Here is a 27,822-nt window from a genome sequence, read left to right as displayed (position 1 = left end):
CGTGGTGTTCCTCACATAGTGGTACTGATCACAGGCAACCTAGACCCACGGGGTTCCTCACATAGTGGTATTGATCACAGGCAACCTACACCCGTTGTGTTCCTCACATAGTGGTACTGATCACAGACAACCTAGACCCGTGGTGTTCCTCAGATAGTGGTACGGATCACAGGCAACCTAGACCCGTGGTGTTCTTCACATAGTGGTACTGATCACAGGCAAACTAGACCCGTGGTGTTCCTCACATAGTGGTACTGATCACAGACAACCTAGACCCATGGTGTTCCTCACATAGTGGTACTGATCACAGACAACCTAGACCCGTGGTGTTCCTCACATAGTGGTACTGATCACAGGCAACCTAGACCCGTGGTGTTCCTCACATAGTGGTACTGACCACAGGCAACCTAGACCCGTGGTGTTCCTCACATGGTGGTACTGATCACAGGCAACCTAGACCCACGGGGTTCCTCACATAGTGGTACTGATCACAGGCAACCTAGACCCACGGTGTTCCTCACATAATGGTACTGATCACAGGCAACCTAGACCCACGGGGTTCCTCACATAATGGTACTGATCCCAGGCAACCTAGACCCACGGGGTTCCTCACATAATGGTACTGATCACAGACAACATAGACCCATGGTGTTCCTCACATAGTGGTACTGATCACAGACAACCTAGACCCGTGGTGTTCCTCACAAAGTGGTACTGATCACAGGCAACCAAGACCCGTGGTGTGCCTCACATAGTGGTACTGATCACAGGCAACCTAGACCCACGGGGTTCCTCACATAATGGTACTGATCACAGGCAACCTAGACCCAGGGGGTTCCTCACATAGTGGTACTGATCACAGACAACCTAGACCCGTGGTGTTCCTCACATAGTGGTACTGATCACAGGAAACCTAGACCCGTGGTGTTCCTCACATAATGGTACTGATCACAGGAAACCTAGACCCGTGGTGTTCCTCACATAATGGTACTTATCACAGGCAACCTAGACCCGTGATGTTCCTCACATAGTGGTACTGATCACAGACAACCTGGACCCGTGGTGTTCCTCACATAGTGGTACTGATCACAGGCAACCCAGACCCATGGGGTTCCTCACATAATGGTACTGATCACAGGCAACCTAGACCCACGGGGTTCCTCACATAGTGGTACTGATCACAGGCAACCTAGACCCACGGGGTTCCTCACATAGTGGTACTGATCACAGGCAACCTAGACCCACGGGGTTCCTCACATAATGGTACTGATCACAGGCAAACTAGACCCACGGGGTTCCTCACATAATGGTACTGATCACAGGCAACCTAGACCCACGGGGTTCCTCACATAATGGTACTGATCACAGGCGTCCTAGACCCACGGGGTTCCTCACATAGTGGTATTGATCACAGGCAACCAAGACCGATGATGCTCCTAACATAATGGTACTGATCACAGGCAACCTAGTCCCATGGGGTTCCTCACATAGTGGTACTGATCACAGGCAACCTAGACACACGGGGTTCCTCACATAATGGTACTAATCACAGGCAACCTAGACCCATGGGGTTCCTCACATAATGGTACTGATCACAGGCAACCTAGACCCACGGGGTTCCTCACATAATGGTACTGATCACAGGCAACCTAGACCCACGGGGTTCATCACATAATGGTACTGATCACAGGCAACCTAGACCCATGGGGTTCCTCACATAGTGGTACTGATCACAGACAACCTAGACCCATGGGGTTCCTCACAGAGTGGTACTGATCACAGGCAAACAACCCATGCTGTTCCTCACATAGTGGTACTGATCACAGACAACCCAGACCCATGGGGTTCCTCACATAGTGGTACTGATCACAGGCAAACAACCCATGCTGTTCCTCACATAGTGGTACTGATCACAGACAACCTAGACCCATGGGGTTCCTCACATAGTGGTACTGATCACAGACAACCATGACCCATGGTGCTCCACACATAGTGGTACTGATCGCAGACAACCTAGACCCATGGTGTTCCTCACATAGTGGTACTGATCACAGACAACCTAGACCCATGGTGTTCCTCACATAGTGGTACTAATCACAGACAAACAAGACCGATGATGTTCCTAACATAGTGGTACTAATCACAGACAACCATGACCCATGGTGTTCCTCACATAGTGGTACTGATCACAGGCAACCTAGACCCATGGGGTTCCTCATATAATGGTACTGATCACAGGCAACCTAGACCCATGGGGTTCCTCACATAATGGTACTGATCACAGGCAACCAAGACCCGTGGTGTGCCTCACATAGTGGTACTGATCACAGGCAACCTAGACCCATGGTGTTCCTCACATAGTGGTACTGATCACAGGCAACCTAGACCCATGGTGTTCCTCACATAGTGGTCCTGATCACAGGCAAACAACCCATGCTGTTCCTCACATAGTGGTACTGATCACAGACAAACTAGACCCATACTGTTCCTCACATAGTGGTACTGATCACAGACAACCTAGACCCACGGGGTTCCTCACATAATGGTACTGATCACAGGCAACCTAGACCCATGGGGTTCCTCACATAATGGTACTGATCACAGGCAACCAAGTCCCGTGGTGTGCCTCACATAGTGGTACTGATCACAGGCAACCTAGACCCACAGGGTTCCTCACATAATGGTACTGATCACAGGCAATATAGACCCAGGGGGGTCCTCACATAGTGGTACTCATCACAGAAAACCTAGACCCGTGGTGTTCCTCACATAGTGGTACTGATCACAGGAAACCTAGACCCGTGGTGTTCCTCACATAGTGGTACTGATCACAGGCAACCTAGACCTGTGGTGTTGCTCACATAGTGGTACTGATCACAGACAACCTAGACCCGTGGTGTTCATCACATAATGGTACTGATCACAGGCAACCTAGACCCGTGGTGTTCCTCACATGATGGTACTGATCACAGACAACCTAGACCCGTGGTGTTCCTCACATAGTGGTACTGATCACAGACAACCTAGACCCGTGGTGTTCCTCACATAGTGGTACTGATCACAGACAACCTAGACGCGTGGTGTTCCTCACATAGTGGTACTGATCACAGGCAACGTAGACCCACGGGGTTCCTCACATAGTGGTACTGATCACAGGCAACCTAGACCCATGGGGTTCCTCACATAATGGTACTGATCACAGGCAACCTAGACCCACGGGGTTCCTCACATAGTGGTACTGATCACAGGCAACCTAGACCCACGGGGTTCCTCACACAATGGTACTGATCACAGGCAAACTAGACCCATGGGGTTCCTCACATAATGGTACTGATCACAGGCAACCTAGACCCACGGGGTTCCTCACATAATGGTACTGATCACAGGCATCCTAGACCCACGGGGTTCCTCACATAGTGGTATTGATCACAGGCAACCAAGACCGATGATGCTCCTAACATAATGGTACTGATCACAGGCAACCTAGACCCATGGGGTTCCTCACATAGTGGTACTGATCACAGGCAACCTAGACCCACGGGGTTCCTCACATAATGGTACTGATCACAGGCAACCTAGACCCATGGGGTTCCTCACATAATGGTACTGATCACAGGCAACCTAGACCCACGGGGTTCCTCACATAATGGTACTGATCACAGGCAACCTAGACCCACGGGGTTCATCACATAATGGTACTGATCACAGGCAACCTAGACCCATGGGGTTCCTCACATAGTGGTACTGATCACAGACAACCTAGACCCATGGGGTTCCTCACATAGTGGTACTGATCACATGCAAACAGCCCATGCTGTTCCTCACATAGTGGTACTGATCACAGACAACCTAGACCCATGGGGTTCCTCACATAGTGGTACTGATCACAGGCAAACAACCCATGCTGTTCCTCACATAGTGGTACTGATCACAGACAACCTAAACCCATGGGGTTCCTCACATAGTGGTACTGATCACAGACAACCTAGACCCATGCTGTTCCTCACATAGTGGTACTGATCACAGGCAACCTAGACCCACGGGGTTCCTCACATAGTGGTACTGATCACAGACAACCTAGACCCATGCTGTTCCTCACATAGTGGTATTGATCACAGGCAACCTAGACCCACGGGGTTCCTCACATAATGGTACTGATCACAGGCAACCTAGACCCACGGGGTTCCTCACATAATGGTACTGATCACAGGCAACCTAGACCCATGGGGTTCCTCACATAGTGGTACTGATCACAGACAACCTAGCCCCATGGTGTTCCTCACATAGTGGTACTGATCACAGACAACCTAGGCCGATTGGGTTCCTCACATAGTGGTACTGATCACAGGCAAACAACCCATGCTGTTCCTCACATAGTGGTACTGATCACAGGCAACCTAGACCCGTGATGTTCCTCACATAGTGGTACTGATCACAGACAACCTAGACCCGTGGTGTTCCTCACATAGTGGTACTGATCACAGGCAACCTAGACCCATGGGGTTCCTCACATAATGGTACTGATCACAGGCAACCTAGACCCACGGGGTTCCTCATATAGTGGTACTGATCACAGGCAACCTAGACCCACGGGGTTCCTCACATAGTGGTACTGATCACAGGCAACCTAGACCCACGGGGTTCCTCACATAATGGTACTGATCACAGGCAAATTAGACCCACGGGGTTCCTCACATAATGGTACTGATCACAGGCAACCTAGACCCACGGGGTTCCTCACATAATGGTACTGATCACAGGCGTCCTAGACCCACGGGGTTCCTCACATAATGGTACTGATCACAGGCAACCTAGACCCACGGGGTTCCTCATATAGTGGTACTGATCACAGGCAACCTAGACCCACGGGGTTCCTCATATAGTGGTACTGATCACAGGCAAATTAGACCCACGGGGTTCCTCACATAATGGTACTGATCACAGGCATCCTAGACCCACGGGGTTCCTCACATAGTGGTATTGATCACAGACAACCTAGACCGATGATGCTCCTAACATAATGGTACTGATCACAGGCAACCTAGACCCACGGGGTTCCTCACATAATGGTACTGATCACAGGCAACCTAGACCCATGGGGTTCCTCACATAATGGTACTGATCACAGGCAACCTAGACCCACGGGGTTCCTCACATAATGGTACTGATCACAGGCAACCTAGACCCACGGGGTTCATCACATAATGGTACTGATCACAGGCAACCTAGACCCATGGGGTTCCTCACATAGTGGTACTGATCACAGGCAACCTAGACCCATGGGGTTCCTCACATAGTGGTACTGATCACAGACAACCTAGGCCCATGGTGTTCCTCGCATAGTGGTACTGATCACAGGCAAACAACCCATGCTGTTCCTCACATAGTGGTACTGATCACAGACAACCCAGACCCATGGGGTTCCTCACAGAGTGGTACTGATCACAGGCAAACAACCCATGCTGTTCCTCACATAGTGGTACTGATCACAGACAACCTAGACCCATGGGGTTCCTCACATAGTGGTACTGATCACAGACAACCATGACCCATGGTGCTCCACACATAGTGGTACTGATCGCAGACAACCTAGACCCATGGTGTTCCTCACATAGTGGTACTGATCACAGACAACCTAGACCCATGGTGTTCCTCACATAGTGGTACTAATCACAGACAACCAAGCCCGATGATGTTCCTAACATAGTGGTACTAATCACAGACAACCATGACCCATGGTGTTCCTCACATATTGGTACTGATCACAGGCAACCTAGACCCATGGGGTTCCTCATATAATGGTACTGATCACAGGCAACCTAGACCCATGGGGTTCCTCACATAATGGTACTGATCACAGGCAACCAAGACCCGTGGTGTGCCTCACATAGTGGTACTGATCACAGGCAACCTAGACCCATACTGTTCCTCACATAGTGGTACTGATCACAGGCAACCTAGACCCATGGTGTTCCTCACATAGTGGTACTGATCACAGGCAAACAACCCATGCTGTTCCTCACATATTGGTACTGATCACAGACAACCTAGACCCATACTGTTCCTCACATAGTGGTACTGATCACAGACAACCTAGACCCACGGGGTTCCTCATATAATGGTACTGATCACAGGCAACCTAGACCCATGGGGTTCCTCACATAATGGTACTGATCACAGGCAACCAAGACCCGTGGTGTGCCTCACATAGTGGTACTGATCACAGGCAACCTAGACCCACAGGGTTCCTCACATAATGGTACTGATCACAGGCAATATAGACCCAGGGAGTTCCTCACATAGTGGTACTGATCACAGAAAACCTAGACCCGTGGTGTTCCTCACATAGTGGTACTGATCACAGGAAACCTAGACCCGTGGTGTTCCTCACATAGTGGTACTGATCACAGGCAAACTAGACCCACGGGGTTCCTCACATAATGGTACTGATCACAGGCAACCTAGACCCACGGGGTTCCTCACATAATGGTACTCATCACAGGAAACCTAGACCCGTGGTGTTCCTCACATATTGGTACTGATCACAGACAACCTAGACCCGTGGTGTTCCTCACATAGTGGTACTGATCACAGGCAACCTAGACCCATGGTGTTCCTCACATAATGGTACTGATCACAGGAAACCTAGACCCGTGTTTTTCCTCACATAATGGTACTTATCACAGGCAACCTAGACCCGTGATGTTCCTCACATAGTGGTACTGATCACAGACAACCTAGACCCGTGGTGTTCCTCACATAGTGGTACTGATCACAGGCAACCCAGACCCATGGGGTTCCTCACATAATGGTACTGATCACAGGCAACCTAGACCCACGGGGTTCCTCACATAGTGGTACTGATCACAGACAACCTAGACCCACGGGGTTCCTCACATAATGGTACTGATCACAGGCAACCTAGACCCACGGGGTTCCTCACATATTGGTATTGATCACAGGCAACCAAGACCGATGATGCTCCTAACATAATGGTACTGATCACAGGCAACCTAGACCCATGGGGTTCCTCACATAGTGGTACTGATCACAGGCAACCTAGACCCATGGGGTTCCTCACATAGTGGTACTGATCACAGACAACCTAGACCCATGGGGTTCCTCACATAGTGGTACTGATCACATGCAAACAACCCATGCTGTTCCTCACATAGTGGTACTGATCACAGACAACCTAGACCCATGGGGTTCCTCACATAGTGGTACTGATCACAGGCAAACAACCCATGCTGTTCCTCACATAGTGGTACTGATCACAGACAACCTAAACCCATGGGGTTCCTCACATAGTGGTACTGATCACAGACAACCTAGACCCATGCTGTTCCTCACATAGTGGTACTGATCACAGGCAACCTAGACGCACGGGGTTCCTCACATAGTGCTACTGATCACAGACAACCTAGACCCATGCTGTTCCTCACATAGTGGTATTGATCACAGGCAACCTAGACCCACGGGGTTCCTCACATAATGGTACTGATCACAGGCAACCTAGACCCTCGGGGTTCCTCACATAATGGTACTGATCACAGGAAACCTAGACCCATGGGGTTCCTCACATAGTGGTACTGATCACAGACAACCTAGCCCCATGGTGTTCCTCACATAGTGGTACTGATCACAGGCAACCTAGACCCACGGTGTTCCTCACATAATGGTACTGATCACAGGCAACCTAGACCCACGGGGTTCCTCACATAATGGTACTGATCCCAGGCAACCTAGACCCACGGGGTTCCTCACATAATGGTACTGATCACAGACAACATAGACCCATGGTGTTCCTCACATAGTGGTACTGATCACAGACAACCTAGACCCGTGGTGTTCCTCACAAAGTGGTACTGATCACAGGCAACCAAGACCCGTGGTGTGCCTCACATAGTGGTACTGATCACAGGCAACCTAGACCCACGGGGTTCCTCACATAATGGTACTGATCACAGGCAACCTAGACCCAGGGGGTTCCTCACATAGTGGTACTGATCACAGACAACCTAGACCCGTGGTGTTCCTCACATAGTGGTACTGATCACAGGAAACCTAGACCCGTGGTGTTCCTCACATAATGGTACTGATCACAGGAAACCTAGACCCGTGGTGTTCCTCACATAATGGTACTTATCACAGGCAACCTAGACCCGTGATGTTCCTCACATAGTGGTACTGATCACAGACAACCTGGACCCGTGGTGTTCCTCACATAGTGGTACTGATCACAGGCAACCCAGACCCATGGGGTTCCTCACATAATGGTACTGATCACAGGCAACCTAGACCCACGGGGTTCCTCACATAGTGGTACTGATCACAGGCAACCTAGACCCACGGGGTTCCTCACATAGTGGTACTGATCACAGGCAACCTAGACCCACGGGGTTCCTCACATAATGGTACTGATCACAGGCAAACTAGACCCACGGGGTTCCTCACATAATGGTACTGATCACAGGCAACCTAGACCCACGGGGTTCCTCACATAATGGTACTGATCACAGGCGTCCTAGACCCACGGGGTTCCTCACATAGTGGTATTGATCACAGGCAACCAAGACCGATGATGCTCCTAACATAATGGTACTGATCACAGGCAACCTAGTCCCATGGGGTTCCTCACATAGTGGTACTGATCACAGGCAACCTAGACACACGGGGTTCCTCACATAATGGTACTAATCACAGGCAACCTAGACCCATGGGGTTCCTCACATAATGGTACTGATCACAGGCAACCTAGACCCACGGGGTTCCTCACATAATGGTACTGATCACAGGCAACCTAGACCCACGGGGTTCATCACATAATGGTACTGATCACAGGCAACCTAGACCCATGGGGTTCCTCACATAGTGGTACTGATCACAGACAACCTAGACCCATGGGGTTCCTCACAGAGTGGTACTGATCACAGGCAAACAACCCATGCTGTTCCTCACATAGTGGTACTGATCACAGACAACCCAGACCCATGGGGTTCCTCACATAGTGGTACTGATCACAGGCAAACAACCCATGCTGTTCCTCACATAGTGGTACTGATCACAGACAACCTAGACCCATGGGGTTCCTCACATAGTGGTACTGATCACAGACAACCATGACCCATGGTGCTCCACACATAGTGGTACTGATCGCAGACAACCTAGACCCATGGTGTTCCTCACATAGTGGTACTGATCACAGACAACCTAGACCCATGGTGTTCCTCACATAGTGGTACTAATCACAGACAAACAAGACCGATGATGTTCCTAACATAGTGGTACTAATCACAGACAACCATGACCCATGGTGTTCCTCACATAGTGGTACTGATCACAGGCAACCTAGACCCATGGGGTTCCTCATATAATGGTACTGATCACAGGCAACCTAGACCCATGGGGTTCCTCACATAATGGTACTGATCACAGGCAACCAAGACCCGTGGTGTGCCTCACATAGTGGTACTGATCACAGGCAACCTAGACCCATGGTGTTCCTCACATAGTGGTACTGATCACAGGCAACCTAGACCCATGGTGTTCCTCACATAGTGGTCCTGATCACAGGCAAACAACCCATGCTGTTCCTCACATAGTGGTACTGATCACAGACAAACTAGACCCATACTGTTCCTCACATAGTGGTACTGATCACAGACAACCTAGACCCACGGGGTTCCTCACATAATGGTACTGATCACAGGCAACCTAGACCCATGGGGTTCCTCACATAATGGTACTGATCACAGGCAACCAAGTCCCGTGGTGTGCCTCACATAGTGGTACTGATCACAGGCAACCTAGACCCACAGGGTTCCTCACATAATGGTACTGATCACAGGCAATATAGACCCAGGGGGGTCCTCACATAGTGGTACTCATCACAGAAAACCTAGACCCGTGGTGTTCCTCACATAGTGGTACTGATCACAGGAAACCTAGACCCGTGGTGTTCCTCACATAGTGGTACTGATCACAGGCAACCTAGACCTGTGGTGTTGCTCACATAGTGGTACTGATCACAGACAACCTAGACCCGTGGTGTTCATCACATAATGGTACTGATCACAGGCAACCTAGACCCGTGGTGTTCCTCACATGATGGTACTGATCACAGACAACCTAGACCCGTGGTGTTCCTCACATAGTGGTACTGATCACAGACAACCTAGACCCGTGGTGTTCCTCACATAGTGGTACTGATCACAGACAACCTAGACGCGTGGTGTTCCTCACATAGTGGTACTGATCACAGGCAACGTAGACCCACGGGGTTCCTCACATAGTGGTACTGATCACAGGCAACCTAGACCCATGGGGTTCCTCACATAATGGTACTGATCACAGGCAACCTAGACCCACGGGGTTCCTCACATAGTGGTACTGATCACAGGCAACCTAGACCCACGGGGTTCCTCACACAATGGTACTGATCACAGGCAAACTAGACCCATGGGGTTCCTCACATAATGGTACTGATCACAGGCAACCTAGACCCACGGGGTTCCTCACATAATGGTACTGATCACAGGCATCCTAGACCCACGGGGTTCCTCACATAGTGGTATTGATCACAGGCAACCAAGACCGATGATGCTCCTAACATAATGGTACTGATCACAGGCAACCTAGACCCATGGGGTTCCTCACATAGTGGTACTGATCACAGGCAACCTAGACCCACGGGGTTCCTCACATAATGGTACTGATCACAGGCAACCTAGACCCATGGGGTTCCTCACATAATGGTACTGATCACAGGCAACCTAGACCCACGGGGTTCCTCACATAATGGTACTGATCACAGGCAACCTAGACCCACGGGGTTCATCACATAATGGTACTGATCACAGGCAACCTAGACCCATGGGGTTCCTCACATAGTGGTACTGATCACAGACAACCTAGACCCATGGGGTTCCTCACATAGTGGTACTGATCACATGCAAACAGCCCATGCTGTTCCTCACATAGTGGTACTGATCACAGACAACCTAGACCCATGGGGTTCCTCACATAGTGGTACTGATCACAGGCAAACAACCCATGCTGTTCCTCACATAGTGGTACTGATCACAGACAACCTAAACCCATGGGGTTCCTCACATAGTGGTACTGATCACAGACAACCTAGACCCATGCTGTTCCTCACATAGTGGTACTGATCACAGGCAACCTAGACCCACGGGGTTCCTCACATAGTGGTACTGATCACAGACAACCTAGACCCATGCTGTTCCTCACATAGTGGTATTGATCACAGGCAACCTAGACCCACGGGGTTCCTCACATAATGGTACTGATCACAGGCAACCTAGACCCACGGGGTTCCTCACATAATGGTACTGATCACAGGCAACCTAGACCCATGGGGTTCCTCACATAGTGGTACTGATCACAGACAACCTAGCCCCATGGTGTTCCTCACATAGTGGTACTGATCACAGACAACCTAGGCCGATTGGGTTCCTCACATAGTGGTACTGATCACAGGCAAACAACCCATGCTGTTCCTCACATAGTGGTACTGATCACAGGCAACCTAGACCCGTGATGTTCCTCACATAGTGGTACTGATCACAGACAACCTAGACCCGTGGTGTTCCTCACATAGTGGTACTGATCACAGGCAACCTAGACCCATGGGGTTCCTCACATAATGGTACTGATCACAGGCAACCTAGACCCACGGGGTTCCTCATATAGTGGTACTGATCACAGGCAACCTAGACCCACGGGGTTCCTCACATAGTGGTACTGATCACAGGCAACCTAGACCCACGGGGTTCCTCACATAATGGTACTGATCACAGGCAAATTAGACCCACGGGGTTCCTCACATAATGGTACTGATCACAGGCAACCTAGACCCACGGGGTTCCTCACATAATGGTACTGATCACAGGCGTCCTAGACCCACGGGGTTCCTCACATAATGGTACTGATCACAGGCAACCTAGACCCACGGGGTTCCTCATATAGTGGTACTGATCACAGGCAACCTAGACCCACGGGGTTCCTCATATAGTGGTACTGATCACAGGCAAATTAGACCCACGGGGTTCCTCACATAATGGTACTGATCACAGGCATCCTAGACCCACGGGGTTCCTCACATAGTGGTATTGATCACAGACAACCTAGACCGATGATGCTCCTAACATAATGGTACTGATCACAGGCAACCTAGACCCACGGGGTTCCTCACATAATGGTACTGATCACAGGCAACCTAGACCCATGGGGTTCCTCACATAATGGTACTGATCACAGGCAACCTAGACCCACGGGGTTCCTCACATAATGGTACTGATCACAGGCAACCTAGACCCACGGGGTTCATCACATAATGGTACTGATCACAGGCAACCTAGACCCATGGGGTTCCTCACATAGTGGTACTGATCACAGGCAACCTAGACCCATGGGGTTCCTCACATAGTGGTACTGATCACAGACAACCTAGGCCCATGGTGTTCCTCGCATAGTGGTACTGATCACAGGCAAACAACCCATGCTGTTCCTCACATAGTGGTACTGATCACAGACAACCCAGACCCATGGGGTTCCTCACAGAGTGGTACTGATCACAGGCAAACAACCCATGCTGTTCCTCACATAGTGGTACTGATCACAGACAACCTAGACCCATGGGGTTCCTCACATAGTGGTACTGATCACAGACAACCATGACCCATGGTGCTCCACACATAGTGGTACTGATCGCAGACAACCTAGACCCATGGTGTTCCTCACATAGTGGTACTGATCACAGACAACCTAGACCCATGGTGTTCCTCACATAGTGGTACTAATCACAGACAACCAAGCCCGATGATGTTCCTAACATAGTGGTACTAATCACAGACAACCATGACCCATGGTGTTCCTCACATATTGGTACTGATCACAGGCAACCTAGACCCATGGGGTTCCTCATATAATGGTACTGATCACAGGCAACCTAGACCCATGGGGTTCCTCACATAATGGTACTGATCACAGGCAACCAAGACCCGTGGTGTGCCTCACATAGTGGTACTGATCACAGGCAACCTAGACCCATACTGTTCCTCACATAGTGGTACTGATCACAGGCAACCTAGACCCATGGTGTTCCTCACATAGTGGTACTGATCACAGGCAAACAACCCATGCTGTTCCTCACATATTGGTACTGATCACAGACAACCTAGACCCATACTGTTCCTCACATAGTGGTACTGATCACAGACAACCTAGACCCACGGGGTTCCTCATATAATGGTACTGATCACAGGCAACCTAGACCCATGGGGTTCCTCACATAATGGTACTGATCACAGGCAACCAAGACCCGTGGTGTGCCTCACATAGTGGTACTGATCACAGGCAACCTAGACCCACAGGGTTCCTCACATAATGGTACTGATCACAGGCAATATAGACCCAGGGAGTTCCTCACATAGTGGTACTGATCACAGAAAACCTAGACCCGTGGTGTTCCTCACATAGTGGTACTGATCACAGGAAACCTAGACCCGTGGTGTTCCTCACATAGTGGTACTGATCACAGGCAAACTAGACCCACGGGGTTCCTCACATAATGGTACTGATCACAGGCAACCTAGACCCACGGGGTTCCTCACATAATGGTACTCATCACAGGAAACCTAGACCCGTGGTGTTCCTCACATATTGGTACTGATCACAGACAACCTAGACCCGTGGTGTTCCTCACATAGTGGTACTGATCACAGGCAACCTAGACCCATGGTGTTCCTCACATAATGGTACTGATCACAGGAAACCTAGACCCGTGGTTTTCCTCACATAATGGTACTTATCACAGGCAACCTAGACCCGTGATGTTCCTCACATAGTGGTACTGATCACAGACAACCTAGACCCGTGGTGTTCCTCACATAGTGGTACTGATCACAGGCAACCCAGACCCATGGGGTTCCTCACATAATGGTACTGATCACAGGCAACCTAGACCCACGGGGTTCCTCACATAGTGGTACTGATCACAGACAACCTAGACCCACGGGGTTCCTCACATAATGGTACTGATCACAGGCAACCTAGACCCACGGGGTTCCTCACATATTGGTATTGATCACAGGCAACCAAGACCGATGATGCTCCTAACATAATGGTACTGATCACAGGCAACCTAGACCCATGGGGTTCCTCACATAGTGGTACTGATCACAGGCAACCTAGACCCATGGGGTTCCTCACATAGTGGTACTGATCACAGACAACCTAGACCCATGGGGTTCCTCACATAGTGGTACTGATCACATGCAAACAACCCATGCTGTTCCTCACATAGTGGTACTGATCACAGACAACCTAGACCCATGGGGTTCCTCACATAGTGGTACTGATCACAGGCAAACAACCCATGCTGTTCCTCACATAGTGGTACTGATCACAGACAACCTAAACCCATGGGGTTCCTCACATAGTGGTACTGATCACAGACAACCTAGACCCATGCTGTTCCTCACATAGTGGTACTGATCACAGGCAACCTAGACGCACGGGGTTCCTCACATAGTGCTACTGATCACAGACAACCTAGACCCATGCTGTTCCTCACATAGTGGTATTGATCACAGGCAACCTAGACCCACGGGGTTCCTCACATAATGGTACTGATCACAGGCAACCTAGACCCTCGGGGTTCCTCACATAATGGTACTGATCACAGGAAACCTAGACCCATGGGGTTCCTCACATAGTGGTACTGATCACAGACAACCTAGCCCCATGGTGTTCCTCACATAGTGGTACTGATCACAGACAACCTAGGCCGATTGGGTTCCTCACATAGTGGTACTGATCACAGGCAAACAACCCATGCTGTTCCTCACATAGTGGTACTGATCACAGACAACCTAGACCCATGGTGTTCCCCACATAGTGGTACTGATCACAGGCAAACAACCCATGCTGTTCCTCACATAGTGGTATTGATCACAGACAACCTAGACCCATACTGTTCCTCACATAGTGGTACTGATCACAGGCAACCTAGACCCATGGGCTTCCTCACATAGTGGTACTGATCACAGACAACCTAGACCCATGGTGTTCCTCACATAGTGGTACTGATCACAGACAACCTAGGCCCATGGTGTTCCTCGCATAGTGGTACTGATCACAGGCAAACAACCCATGCCGTTCCTCACATAGTGGTACTGATCACAGACAACCTAGACCCATGGTGTTCCTCACATAGTGGTACTGATCACAGGCAACCAAGCCCCGTGGTGTTCCTCACATAGTAGTACTAATCACCAGAAACCTGGACATGGTGTTCCTCACATAGTGGTACTAATCACAGACAACCATGACCCATGGCGCTCCACACATAGTGGTACTGATCGCAGACAACCTAGACCCATGGTGTTCCTCACATAGTGGTACTGATCACAGACAACCTAGACCCATGGTGTTCCTCACATAGTGGTACTAATCACAGACAACCAAGACCGATGATGTTCCTAACATAGTGGTACTAATCACAGACAACCATGACCCATGGTGTTCCTCACATATTGGTACTAATCACAGACAACCAAGACCCGTGGTGTTCCGCACACAGGGGTACTGATCACAGGCAACCAAGACCCATGGTGTTCCTCACATTGTGGTACTAATTACAGTCAAACATGACCCATGGTTTTCCTCACATAGGGGTACTGATCACAGGCAACCTTGACCCGTGGTGTTCCTCACATAGTTGTACTGATCACAGGCAAACTAGACCCGTGGTGTTCCTCACATAGTTGTACTGATCACAGGCAACCTAGACACGTGGTGTTCCTCACATAGTGGTACTGATCACAGGCAACCTAGACACATTGTGTTCCTCATATAGTGGTATTGATCACAGGCAACCTAGACCCGTGGTGTTCCTCACATAGTTGTACTGATCACAGGCAACCTGGACCCATTGTGTTCCTCGCATAGTGGTACGAATCACAGGCAACCAAGACCCATGGTGTTCCTCACATATTGGTACTGATCACAGGCAACCAAGACCCATGGTGTTCCTCAAATTGTAGTACTAATCACAGCCAACCTAGACCTATTGTGTTCCTCACATAGTGGTACGAATCAAAGGCAACCTAGACCCATGGTGTTCCTCACATAGTGGTACTGATCACAGGCAACCTAGATCCGTGGTGTTCCTCACATAGTTGTGCGAATCACAGGCAACCTAGACCCATGGTGCTCCTCACATAGTGGTACTGATCACAGGCAACCTAGACCCATGGTGTTCCTCACATAGTGGTACTAATCACAGGCAACCTAGATCCCTGCTGTTCCTCACATAGTGGTACTAATCACAGGCAACCTAGATCCCTGCTGTTGCTCACATTGTAGTACTAATCACAGCCAACCTAGACCTATTGTGTTCCTCACATAGTGGTACGAATCACAGGAACCTAGACCCATGGTGTTCCTCACATAGTGGTACTGATCACTGGCAAACATGACCCATGGTGTTCCTCACATTGTAGTACTAATCACAGCCAACCTAGACCTATTGTGTTCCTCAGATAGTGGTACTAATCACAGGCAACCTAGATCCCTGCTCTTCCTTACATAGTGGTACTAATCACAGCCAACCTAGACCTATTGTGTTCCTCAGATAGTGGTACTAATCACAGGCAACCTAGATCCCTGCTGTTCCTCACATAGTGGTACTAATCACAGGCAACCTAGATCCCTGCTGTTCCTCACATAGTGGTACTAATCACAGGCAACCTAGATCCCTGCTGTTCCTCACATAGTGGTACGAATCACAGGCAACCTAGACCTATTGTGTTCCTCACATAGTGGTACTGATCACTGGCAACCAAGACCCATGGTGTTCCTCACATTGTAGTACTAATCACAGGCAACCTAGATCCGTGGTGTTCCCCACATAGTGGTACTAATCACAGGCAACCTAGACCCATTGGGTTCCTCACATGGTGGTACTAATCACAGGCAACCTATACTCGTGGTGTTCCTCACATAGTGGTACTAATCACAGGCAACCTAGACCCGTGGTGTTCCTCACATAGTAGTACTAATAACAGGCAACCTAGATCCGTGCTCTTCCTCACATAGTGGTACTAATCACAGGCAACGTAGACCCGTGGTGTTCCCCATATAGTGGTACTAATCACAGGCAAACTAGACCCATTGTGCTCCTCACATAATGGTACTAATCACAGGCAACCTAGACCCATTGTGTTCCTCACATAGTGGTACTAATCACAGGCAACCTAGATCCCTGCTGTTCCTCACATAATGGTACTAATCACAGGCAACCTAGACCCATTGTGTTCCTCACATAGTGGTACTAATCACAGGCAACCTAGATCCCTGCTGTTCCTCACATAGTGGTACTAATCACAGGCAACCTAGATCCATGCTGTTCCTCACATTGTGTTACTAACCACAGGCAATCTAGATCCCTGCTGTTTCTCACATAGTGGTACTAATCACAGGCAACCTAGACCCGTGGTGTTCCCCACATAGTGGTACTAATCACAGACAACCTAGACACATTGTGTTCCTCACATAGTGATACTAAACGCGGGCAACGCACAATCCTGTGGTTTTCCTATCATTGTTGTTTGTTTGAGTCATCAGTCCACTGAGTGTTTTGATGCAGCTCTCCATGCCATCCAATCCTGTGCTAACATTTTCATTTCTACGTAACTACTGCACCATACATCTGCTCTAATCTACTTGTAATATTCATACCTTTGTCTACCCCTACCCTTCTTTCCACCTTCACTTCCGTCAAAACCAACTGAACAAGTCCTGAGTGTCTCAAGATGTGTCCTATCATTCTATCTCTCCTTCTAGTCAAATTTAGCCAAATCGATGTCCTCTTGCCAAATCGATTCAGTATCTATTCATTCGTGATTCGATCTATCCATCTCACCTTAAGCATTTATCTGTAACACCACATTTCAAAAGCTTCTATTCTCTTTCTTTCTGAGCTAGTTATCGTCCATGTTTCACTTCCATACAATGCCACGCTCCACACGAATGTCTTCATAAACATATTTCTAATTCTTGTACCAATGTTTGAAGTGAGCAAATTTCTTTTCTTATTAAAGTTCTTCTTTGCTTGTGAAAATCTTCATTTTATGTCCTCCTTATTTCTGCCATCGTTAGTTATTTTACTACCCAAAAATATTCATCCACTTCCTTTAAGACTTCAATCCCATTTTTTTATTTCCTGCATCACCTGCTTTCGTTCGACTGCACTCCATTACTTTTCGTCCCCACTCTGGCAAACTAGCGAAAGTGACAAACTAAATAATCTGTAGTCCTCAAGTTTTGGTCTATAATTTTATTATTTATATAATGTCTACCCTCTGACAAAGTCTCACATCTGCAGCTCGTTCTGTATGGCTAACACATAAAACCAATCATTAAATATAAAGATTAATTTGACATGAGTAATCACAACTTCTTTCAGCTCTCCTAACCTTTTGACAATTTGCAGATTCGTTAGTTTGCCAGAGTAGGGACGTTTTGTTTTGGACTTACTTATTTTCATCTTGTACTCCTTCCCCAAGACTTTGTCCATATCATTCAGCATATTTTTGAGATCTTAAGAAGTTTCTGATAAAATAACAATATCATCGACAAATCTCTAGGTTTTGATTTCCTCTCTTTTGATTGTGATTCCCTTTCCAAATTCCTCTTTGATTTCCTTTACTGCCTGTTCTATGTAAACATTGAAAAGGAGGGGTGAATTGCAGCCTTGCCTCACTCCCTTCTGGATTGCTGCTTGTTTTTCAAAGCTATCGATTCTTATCACTGCAGATTTATTTTTATACAGATTGTAGATAATTCTTCGTTCTCGGTATCTGGTCCCAATCACTTTCATGATGTTAAATAGCTTGGTCCAATCAACATTATCGAATGCCTTTCTTAGATCTACGAACGCCATGTACGTAGGCTTGTCCTTCTTGATTCGATCCCCTAAGATCAGACGTAAAGTCAGAATTGCTTCACGTGTTCGTACATTTCTTCTGAAGCCAAATTGATCTTCTCCCAACTCAGCTTCAACTTGTTTTTCAATCCTTCTATAAATAATTCGTGTTAAACTTTTGCAGGCATGAGATACTAAGTAATGGTGCGGTAGTGTTCACACCTGTCTGCACCGGTTTTCTCGGGAATAGGTATAACAACATTCTGCCGAAAATCGGATGGGACTTCTCCTGTTTCATACATCTTACACACTAAGGGCCGGTTCTACCATCTGCTGGTAAAGTGGCTGGCAGCTGCCCGGGAGGTAAACTACCTGGAGGTGTAAATCGGCTGGTACTTTGGCTTGCGTCCAACCACCTCCGCGCAAGCGCTAGGTAGCTACCCGGAGCTAGACACCGATATACGAAGTTGGCTAGACTGATTTTCAGCGATTTCTCGCTTTCGAGTGTGGTGCTATCTATCGTCAGATGCATGAAACCCATTTCGATTGTCTTATTTCCCTGTGCTTGCGTATGCTGATTATCACCAAAAAGCAGGGTGGTACTAATCGTAAGTAACGTCAACCCATTGTGTTCCTCGCAGGGTGGTACTAATCGTAAGTAACGTCAACCCATTGTGTTCCTCGCAGGGTGGTACTAATCGTAAGTAACGTCAACCCATTGTGTTCCTCGCAGGGTGGTACTAATCGTAAGTAACGTCAACCCATTGTGTTCCTCGCAGGGTGGTGCTAATCGTAAGTAACGTCAACCCATTGTGTTCCTCGCAGGGTGGTACTAATCGTAAGTAACGTCAACCCATTGTGTTCCTCGCAGGGTGGTACTAATCGTAAGTAACGTCAACCCATTGTGTTCCTCGCAGGGTGGTACTAATCGTGAGTAACGTCAACCCATTGTGTTCCTCGCAGGGTGGTACTAATCGTAAGTAACGTCAACCCATTGTGTTCCTCGCAGGGTGGTGCTAATCGTAAGTAACGTCAACCCATTGTGTTCCTCGCAGGGTGGTACTAATCGTGAGTAACGTCAACCCATTGTGTTCCTCACAGGGTGGTACTAATCGTAAGTAACGTCAACCCATTGTGTTCCTCACAGGGTGGTACTAATCGTGAGTAACGTCAACCCATGGTGTTCCTCACAGGGTGGTACTAATCGTAAGTAACGTCAACCCATTGTGTTCCTCGCAGGGTGGTACTAATCGTGAGTAACGTCAACCCATTGTGTTCCTCGCAGGGTGGTACTAATCGTGAGTAACGTCAACCCATTGTGTTCCTCACATGGTGGTACTAATCGTGAGTAACGTCAACCCATTGTGTTCCTCGCAGGGTGGTACTCATCGTGAGTAACGTCAACCCATTGTGTTCCTCACATGGTGGTACTAATCGTAAGTAACGTCAACCCATGGTGTTCCTCGCAGGGTGGTACTAATCGTGAGTAACGTCAACCCATGGTGTTCCTCACAGGGTGGTACTAATCGTAAGTAACGTCAACCCATGGTGTTCCTCACAGGGTGGTACTCATCGTGAGTAACGTCAACCCATTGTGTTCCTCGCAGGGTGGTACTAATCGTGAGTAACGTCAACCCATGGTGTTCCTCACAGGGTGGTACTAATCGTAAGTAACGTCAACCCATTGTGTTCCTCGCAGGGTGGTACTCATCGTGAGTAACGTCAACCCATTGTGTTCCTCACATGGTGGTACTAATCGTAAGTAACGTCAACCCATGGTGTTCCTCGCAGGGTGGTACTAATCGTGAGTAACGTCAACCCATGGTGTTCCTCACAGGGTGGTACTAATCGTGAGTAAGCCCGCTGTCACACAGGGCATCGAACGATCAAGAGCGACCAACTGGCATCGAGTACAAACGACTAAATTAATTTACCTTGTCACACTGCTCATCGATCGAGAGGGATCGACTGCACGGAAACAGCTGATACTCCCGCCCAGTACCGTACAGGCTACAGACGTCTTCATGTTCACGAGAGAAAAAGAAGGTGTGAAAGCAATAATTCGGGTGGAAATATGATTCTAACCTATGAATATATTAGGAGAAAGGAAAGAACCAGACGATCGCAGTGGACAAGGTAAAGAGCCATGGAGAATTCCACCAAAGTGTGCCTTCGTTGTGGAATGACGAAGAAAAATTCAGGAACTAGTACGGTACCGAATGTTCATCAATAATTACGGTATAAGGAATTAGAGGAAAAAATGTAGTCACTAATAAATATCAGGCAAACAAATTACAGGAAAAGTATAAGTTCTGAGGAAAGGCTGACACTATCGTTAAATTCAATATTCACAACGATTTTTGTAGGTTTAAAGTCAGAAGTGATGTTCACCTCAAAAACAACAACTGTATGTCCATGGCAAAATATATCAAATAAAGAATTAGTGGCAGGTACATTTCTTTGCATTCTGTAGGATTCTAATAAAGTATTGATAAAAAAGGACTGAAAACTGTTATGTAGCCTACATCAATTTGAATTCATAATTTGAAGGTGCTACAATGAACAGTGGAAATATATTTATTTAGGCCTACAGGTTTCTGGACATTGGTGACTCATACAGATTTAGGATTGCTCACAATACATCAGTGGATTTGTTCCTATTATATGTGATGCCATTCATAGAGCACTACAGCCAGAATTCTTGACAGGGTGAAAGTTCCAACAAAAGCCTCACAACAGTGGTTCATTGTAATTAAAATATAAGACTAATACCATTTATGCTTATTTGTTTTGGGGCATAATTACTGTCTTTTCAAATGATATTTTGAGGTGTTTATTAGATGGAGGTTAACAACTTTTTTTTTCCATACCACTTGGTGAGATCCCACCTACCAAAATAATAGACATATCAAGAAATGCTTCCAGTCAAAATTTACATTACCTAATGTAGAAATAGTGTGTCAAGTTTCATTACAATCCTGTAAATAATTTTGAAAGAAAGAAAAATGCACATATGCTCTGAATATTGTGAAAATGATAAAAGTATTGGAGTTCCTTACACTGTTTCTCTCCCTCATGATCCTCTGCAAATATCTTGTTGTCTCTCCTCTTCTTTGTTATTGTGCCATGTTCAGAATAGTATCATATTGCCTTCATGACAAAGATGTTGCTGAATTTCTGTAGGCCTACTGTGTTTTGTGCAAAGAATCCAGGTCCATATCCAAACTTTGCAAGAATGACAATCCTGTCTTAATTTATATCATTGAAGACTACAGCAGTTTCAAAAGAAGCTAATTTTACCAAATGGCTGTGAAGAAAGGTTGTCTATGAACATCTCTTCCAAAGTAAATTCTCTTTAGGGTTCTGTGTATTCACATATGTGTACATTTCTTGAGGAGTTCAGGTGAGGCTAGTGCTCTGTACACTAGCTTAATAACTATAGGAAAAGCTTCTGAAATATTGTTCTAATAAGTAAGTTGGCAGTGTAATAGACTGATACTTGTCACAACTAGGCCTACATGTAAATTACACACAAGTTCTTGTTTATTACCCTCATCACTAAGCATAAAGTACTGTCTCCCCAAACTTCGCACTGGCAAGCTGCTCTAATTGCTCACTTGACAATAATAAACCAATTAATATAAATCCTGCATTTCCATCCAAGTTACTGGTAAACTCCTTGGTACAGAGTAACAACTTTTTCCGCAAAGGTCTGGTAGGACTCTTTCTTACCTCAGTGTTGATTTTGCCTTTCTGTGTATTATTCATATGTAACTTCTTTACTGATATGAACACTACCAAGCCTATCTATCCATCCTGAAATACTTTCCTTATCAATCAGTTCAAGGAAAATGAAAATTTTGCCTTCAATTTAACCCAAAATGAGAACCAAACACTGCAAAAAATAATAGGTGCTAATAACAAGCACCTTGCCTTCTATTTTTAGAAGTGAAGAGTATGCCTTTCTAACAACTAAATACTATTGCCATCTACAGTAAAATGTTATTTAGGCCTGTTGCTCAGGTGGTAAATGATTTAATTTTGCTATATCTTAGATTGCCTGTCAAAACTGTTTATAAATACCAATTATATAAATTAATGTTTGACAGAGTAGGGTGTATGGGTCTTTTAAGATCTTGGATTGACTTACAGGGTAATTAATCTACTCAACCTTTTATTACAAGCATGTAACTGTCATATGGATATATGTTTTATAAATATGTACATGTTCTGCCATCATATCCCCTTAATATCACATCCCACAAAATACAGTTTTTTTATGTTGTAGATTAAAATCTATAAAACTTTGGTAGAAACACCTGTCAAAATAGTTACAAATGAATTTTTTATCTTTGTTTTTCATTGTTTATATGGATCTACAGCACAAGAAATAAAATAATCGGTCTACCTTGATGCCCCCTGTAGGCCTATATGTTATTAATAAATTATAAGTACGGTAACAGACTTGAAAGTAGCGATTGCTGGTGCAGACAGGTACCAATGGCAGGAGAGTACTTGGAATGAGGAGATAAAGGCTACCTAAGTTACAAAGGTATAAGGTGGCAGGGAGGGATTCTGTCAGGTATAACTCTAGTAAGAATTTTGTCCTATGCAAACGACTTGGTCTATTGAAACTGTGCGATCTAATATCTTGCAACTTCAAAAAGGATGCAATGAATATGACATGAAAATTAGTTGTTTTGATTCTAAAGTGATGACAGTAGGGAAGACACCTAAAATAGAACTGAATGTCAGGTTGAGAATACAAAATTGGAACAGGTAGATAATTTCAAATAGGTATTTAGGATGTGTATTCTTCCAGGATAGCATTATAGTAAGCAACATTGAATATAGATGCAGTAAACCCAATGCAATGAGCTTGCAGTTGTGTTCAACAGTATTCTGTAAGAAGACAGTCAACTCCTGGACAAAACTACTCATGTCTTTACACTGGTCTGGTTTCAGACCACCTGTGCTGTACATACCTAATGCAATGAGTTTGCAGTTGTGATCAGCAGTATAGGTACCGTAAGAAGGAAGTCAGCTCTTGGACAGAACTATCAATACGCCTACTACATGTATTTCAAAATACTCCTTTCCTCGTAAACCATACATGTTCTACCACATAAAATATACAAATTAAGATGTTGTAATAATGCTAATAATTTTAAAAAATTGGAGTTAAGGTTCTTTCCCATCAGGTGAAGGTGTATATCACTGAGGATTCAAATAAATATTGATAGATAAGTATAACAAAAACTGATTTAATTAAAAAAGTAGAACATTTCTCAAGAACATAAATTTTATTCAATTATTTCTTGATCTAACACTGTATACAACAGTTCCTGAATTTTAACTTTGAAAACCCTTCGACCTAGTACACTCATTCTTTCCATGTCATCACAAAGACACTAAAAATAACACTGATTACATTTTCTTTTCAGTTTTCAGTATCTTTTCTAAATATTCACTTAACACATCACTGTCACTGTCACTTTCACATTTCTGTTTCTTTTATTTTTAACTGCTGGCAGAGCTGTTTGTGGAAGCAGAAGCCACTGGACTGGAAGTTGAAGTCCCTTCAGTAATTTCTGATCTGTAGGAGTTAGACCCCTCCAACACAAATTATTTCTGCTTCCTCCTCCTCTATTTCAGCTTGGTGAAAAGGCTCTCACACATCAGGTGCCACTTCCATAGATGTGTTTGTTACAGAACTGAAAAAAATGAACAACATATTAAGGCAATTCTTCTAAATTGGAGCTATATTTTAGTCTGGACACAAGCCTTCTGCTTAAGAAATTGTTACTTTCAATAATTATTTTAGTAAGATGATTGTTAGGTTGGATTATATTATATTACTTTCAGTTATATCTGATAAATTAATGAACAGATGGGTGGAACTTATGGCCTACAGACTGAATCTTCCCCTCACTCTTTCACAACTAGAACACTTGTCTGTAGTATTGGCCTACTTTTAAAAATAAATATTACAGAATTGTACCTTTTTCCAGCAATGAAGAGTTCCAGAAAGTTGAGGGCATTGAAATAGACCCATTTTATGTTTTCTGTACAGCAGAACCTGGGAGGAGAGGGAGGATGTTATCTCTCCAAGTTCGATATCCAGCCTTCAGAATTTGCCTTGTTTTGGCACAACTTTTTCCTGAAACAATGAATCAGAATATTGTGACAAAGAAAATATACATGTAGTAGGCCTACTTATGGCATAGGCCTACACTTATTTGTCATTAAAGCGAACAATGGTAGGCCTATTCATTTCATTAGGTACGAGATGGAGGTTAGAAAAGCACTGCTTATGTTTTCCAAACATTTCTTCAATTAAGTTACAAGAATGATAATTACTAGTTGTCCTAGTGTAACTTTTTTTTTACCAATCTATTCTGTATAATATATTTTATCAATAAATAATCTAAGATAACACTATTCATAAGATAATCGTAAAAATATAATAATTACTTACCAGTTTTTGTCCCAGTTCTCGACGCTATAGAATGCCATACAAAATTCACGGTCTCCCTGTTACTATATCCAGGGAGTCTAGGATTATACACCACTTTGTTTTCGTACACTAAGCAAATTAATGTTTCGATTTCATCAACAGATGACCATGTTGCGTCCGCCATCATCGAACGACTGCGACTGAAAAACGGACACGTTTGTTTTCACAAACCAGTCGATCTTCATCGCTCGTAGTTGATCGCTGACGATCGATGCTGTGTGACTGGTGCCACTGCCCTCTGTAGGTTTGTTTTCTTAGTCGGTCGATCGCAGTCGTTCGATCGAGCCTGTGTGACAACCCCCTAACGTCAACCCATTGTGTTCCTCGCAGGGTGGTGCTAATCGTGAGTAACGTCAACCCATGGTGTTCCTCGCAGGGTGGTACTAATCGTAAGTAACGTCAACCCATTGTGTTCCTCACAGGGTGGTACTAATCGTGAGTAACGTCAACCCATTGTGTTCCTCACAGGGTGGTACTAATCGTAAGTAACGTCAACCCATTGTGTTCCTCGCAGAGTGGTACTAATCGTAAGTAACGCCAAACCATGGTGTTCCTCGCAGGGTGGTACTAATCGTAAGTAACGTCAACCCATTGTGTTCCTCACAGGGTGCTACTAATCGTAAGTAACGTCAACCCATGTTGTTCCTCACAGGGTGGTACTAATCGTAAGTAGCGTCAACCCATGGTGTTCCTCGCAGGGTGGTGCTAATCGTAAGTAACGTCAACCCATTGTGTTCCTCGCAGGGTGGTGCTAATCGTAAGTAACGTCAACCCATTGTGTTCCTCACAGGGTGGCACTATTCGTAAGTAACGTCAACCCATTGTGTTCCTCGCAGGGTGGTGCTAATCGTAAGTAACGTCAACCCATTGTGTTCCTCACAGGGTGGCACTATTCGTAAGTAACATCAACCCATTGTGTTCCTCACAGGGTGGTACTAATCGTAAGTAACGTCAACCCATTGTGTTCCTCACAGGGTGGTACTAATCGTAAGTAACATCAACCCATGTTGTTCCTCGCAGAGTGGCACTAATCGTAAGTAACATCAACCCATGTTGTTCCTCGCAGGGTGGTACTAATCGTAGGTAACGCTAACCCATGGTGTTCCTCACATAATGGTACTAAGTGGTCCCATGGTTCTAAAGCCATCATCTCTTGGTCGCTCCTTTTAGTCGTCCCTTAAGACAGGCAGGGGATACGGTAAGTATTTTTTGTCTGCATCTTCCACCCACAGAGGATCAGAAAAGGAGACATTTCTGATTAGGCTGGTGGCAAGCAATATGATAAAAGGTCCATATAGAGTATTAAGGCATTGACAGTTAACAAATACAATAGATATAACAAATTCTGAAGCTTTTCTTTGAATGCTCTTACCCCTCGAATTAAAGTTCTCTGTGTTGTCTACTACTCGTATTTGAACGCACTGACATACTTATTTTAATTAACTGATCATGCGCATTTATACCATTTTTTCATCCATAAGATACGATTTTACGCTACTAAGATTTATACATTTAATCCACAACATGCTGAATTTTAGTCACACCCTTATTTGATGTGATGAAATGCAGCACCCAGAAGAACCATTTGTGTGTGTTTCAATGGTGTGAAACACCCTAAAACACTCCGGAAAATATAAACCCATAGAATACTTTCAGAGTCGTATCTCATTACACTTTTCTTGCTTGTCTTGCTTTCAACATAATCAGGGCATGGTTTACGGCTATAAGCCTTGTAAAATTTTCCCAGTGTACTCATACAGGGCCAGTTAGAATTTTTCTGTGATTAACTGATCGGCAATAATGTTTCTTTCAGTAGCTGCTTCATCCCATAAAGGGTTTGAATCACATGTTGAGAAATGTGTAGACGGGAGGGATCTGGAGGGAGGGTCCTGTTTATGAAGGGTTTTATTCCAGAATTTCATATAAAATCATATTCGGATGGTTTATAATCTGCTTTATTCCATTCCCAGCTATCTTCCTTTTTTTTTGTAGGCAGGATGGATTTCAGTACCATCGTCACTTTCAAATGCGCCATCACTCACGTGAAATATTTTGTTATGCTGCTATAATTTTCACTGCTAGTAAATAACATTGATTTATTTCCAAAAACTACATCACTGATCAATTCACTCTGACTATCCCATAATATATGATCAATTTTATTCCTTGTAATACAATGTTTACTACGGCCGGCCATTTCTACCTGTTCAAGAGAGAGAGAGAGAGAGAGAGAGAGAGAGAGAGAGAGAGAGAGAGAGGGCAGATGCTCAACTTACAGACAGTATACTGCATGTCACGCCATCTGTGGACACAACGCTTGAACTAGTTTCAGAAAGCGCCTGCCAGGCGTCTG

This window comes from Anabrus simplex, chromosome X, assembly GCF_040414725.1.
Source record: "Anabrus simplex isolate iqAnaSimp1 chromosome X, ASM4041472v1, whole genome shotgun sequence".
Classification (NCBI taxonomy): Eukaryota; Metazoa; Arthropoda; class Insecta; order Orthoptera; family Tettigoniidae; genus Anabrus; species Anabrus simplex.
This window is presented reverse-complemented; position numbering follows the sequence as displayed.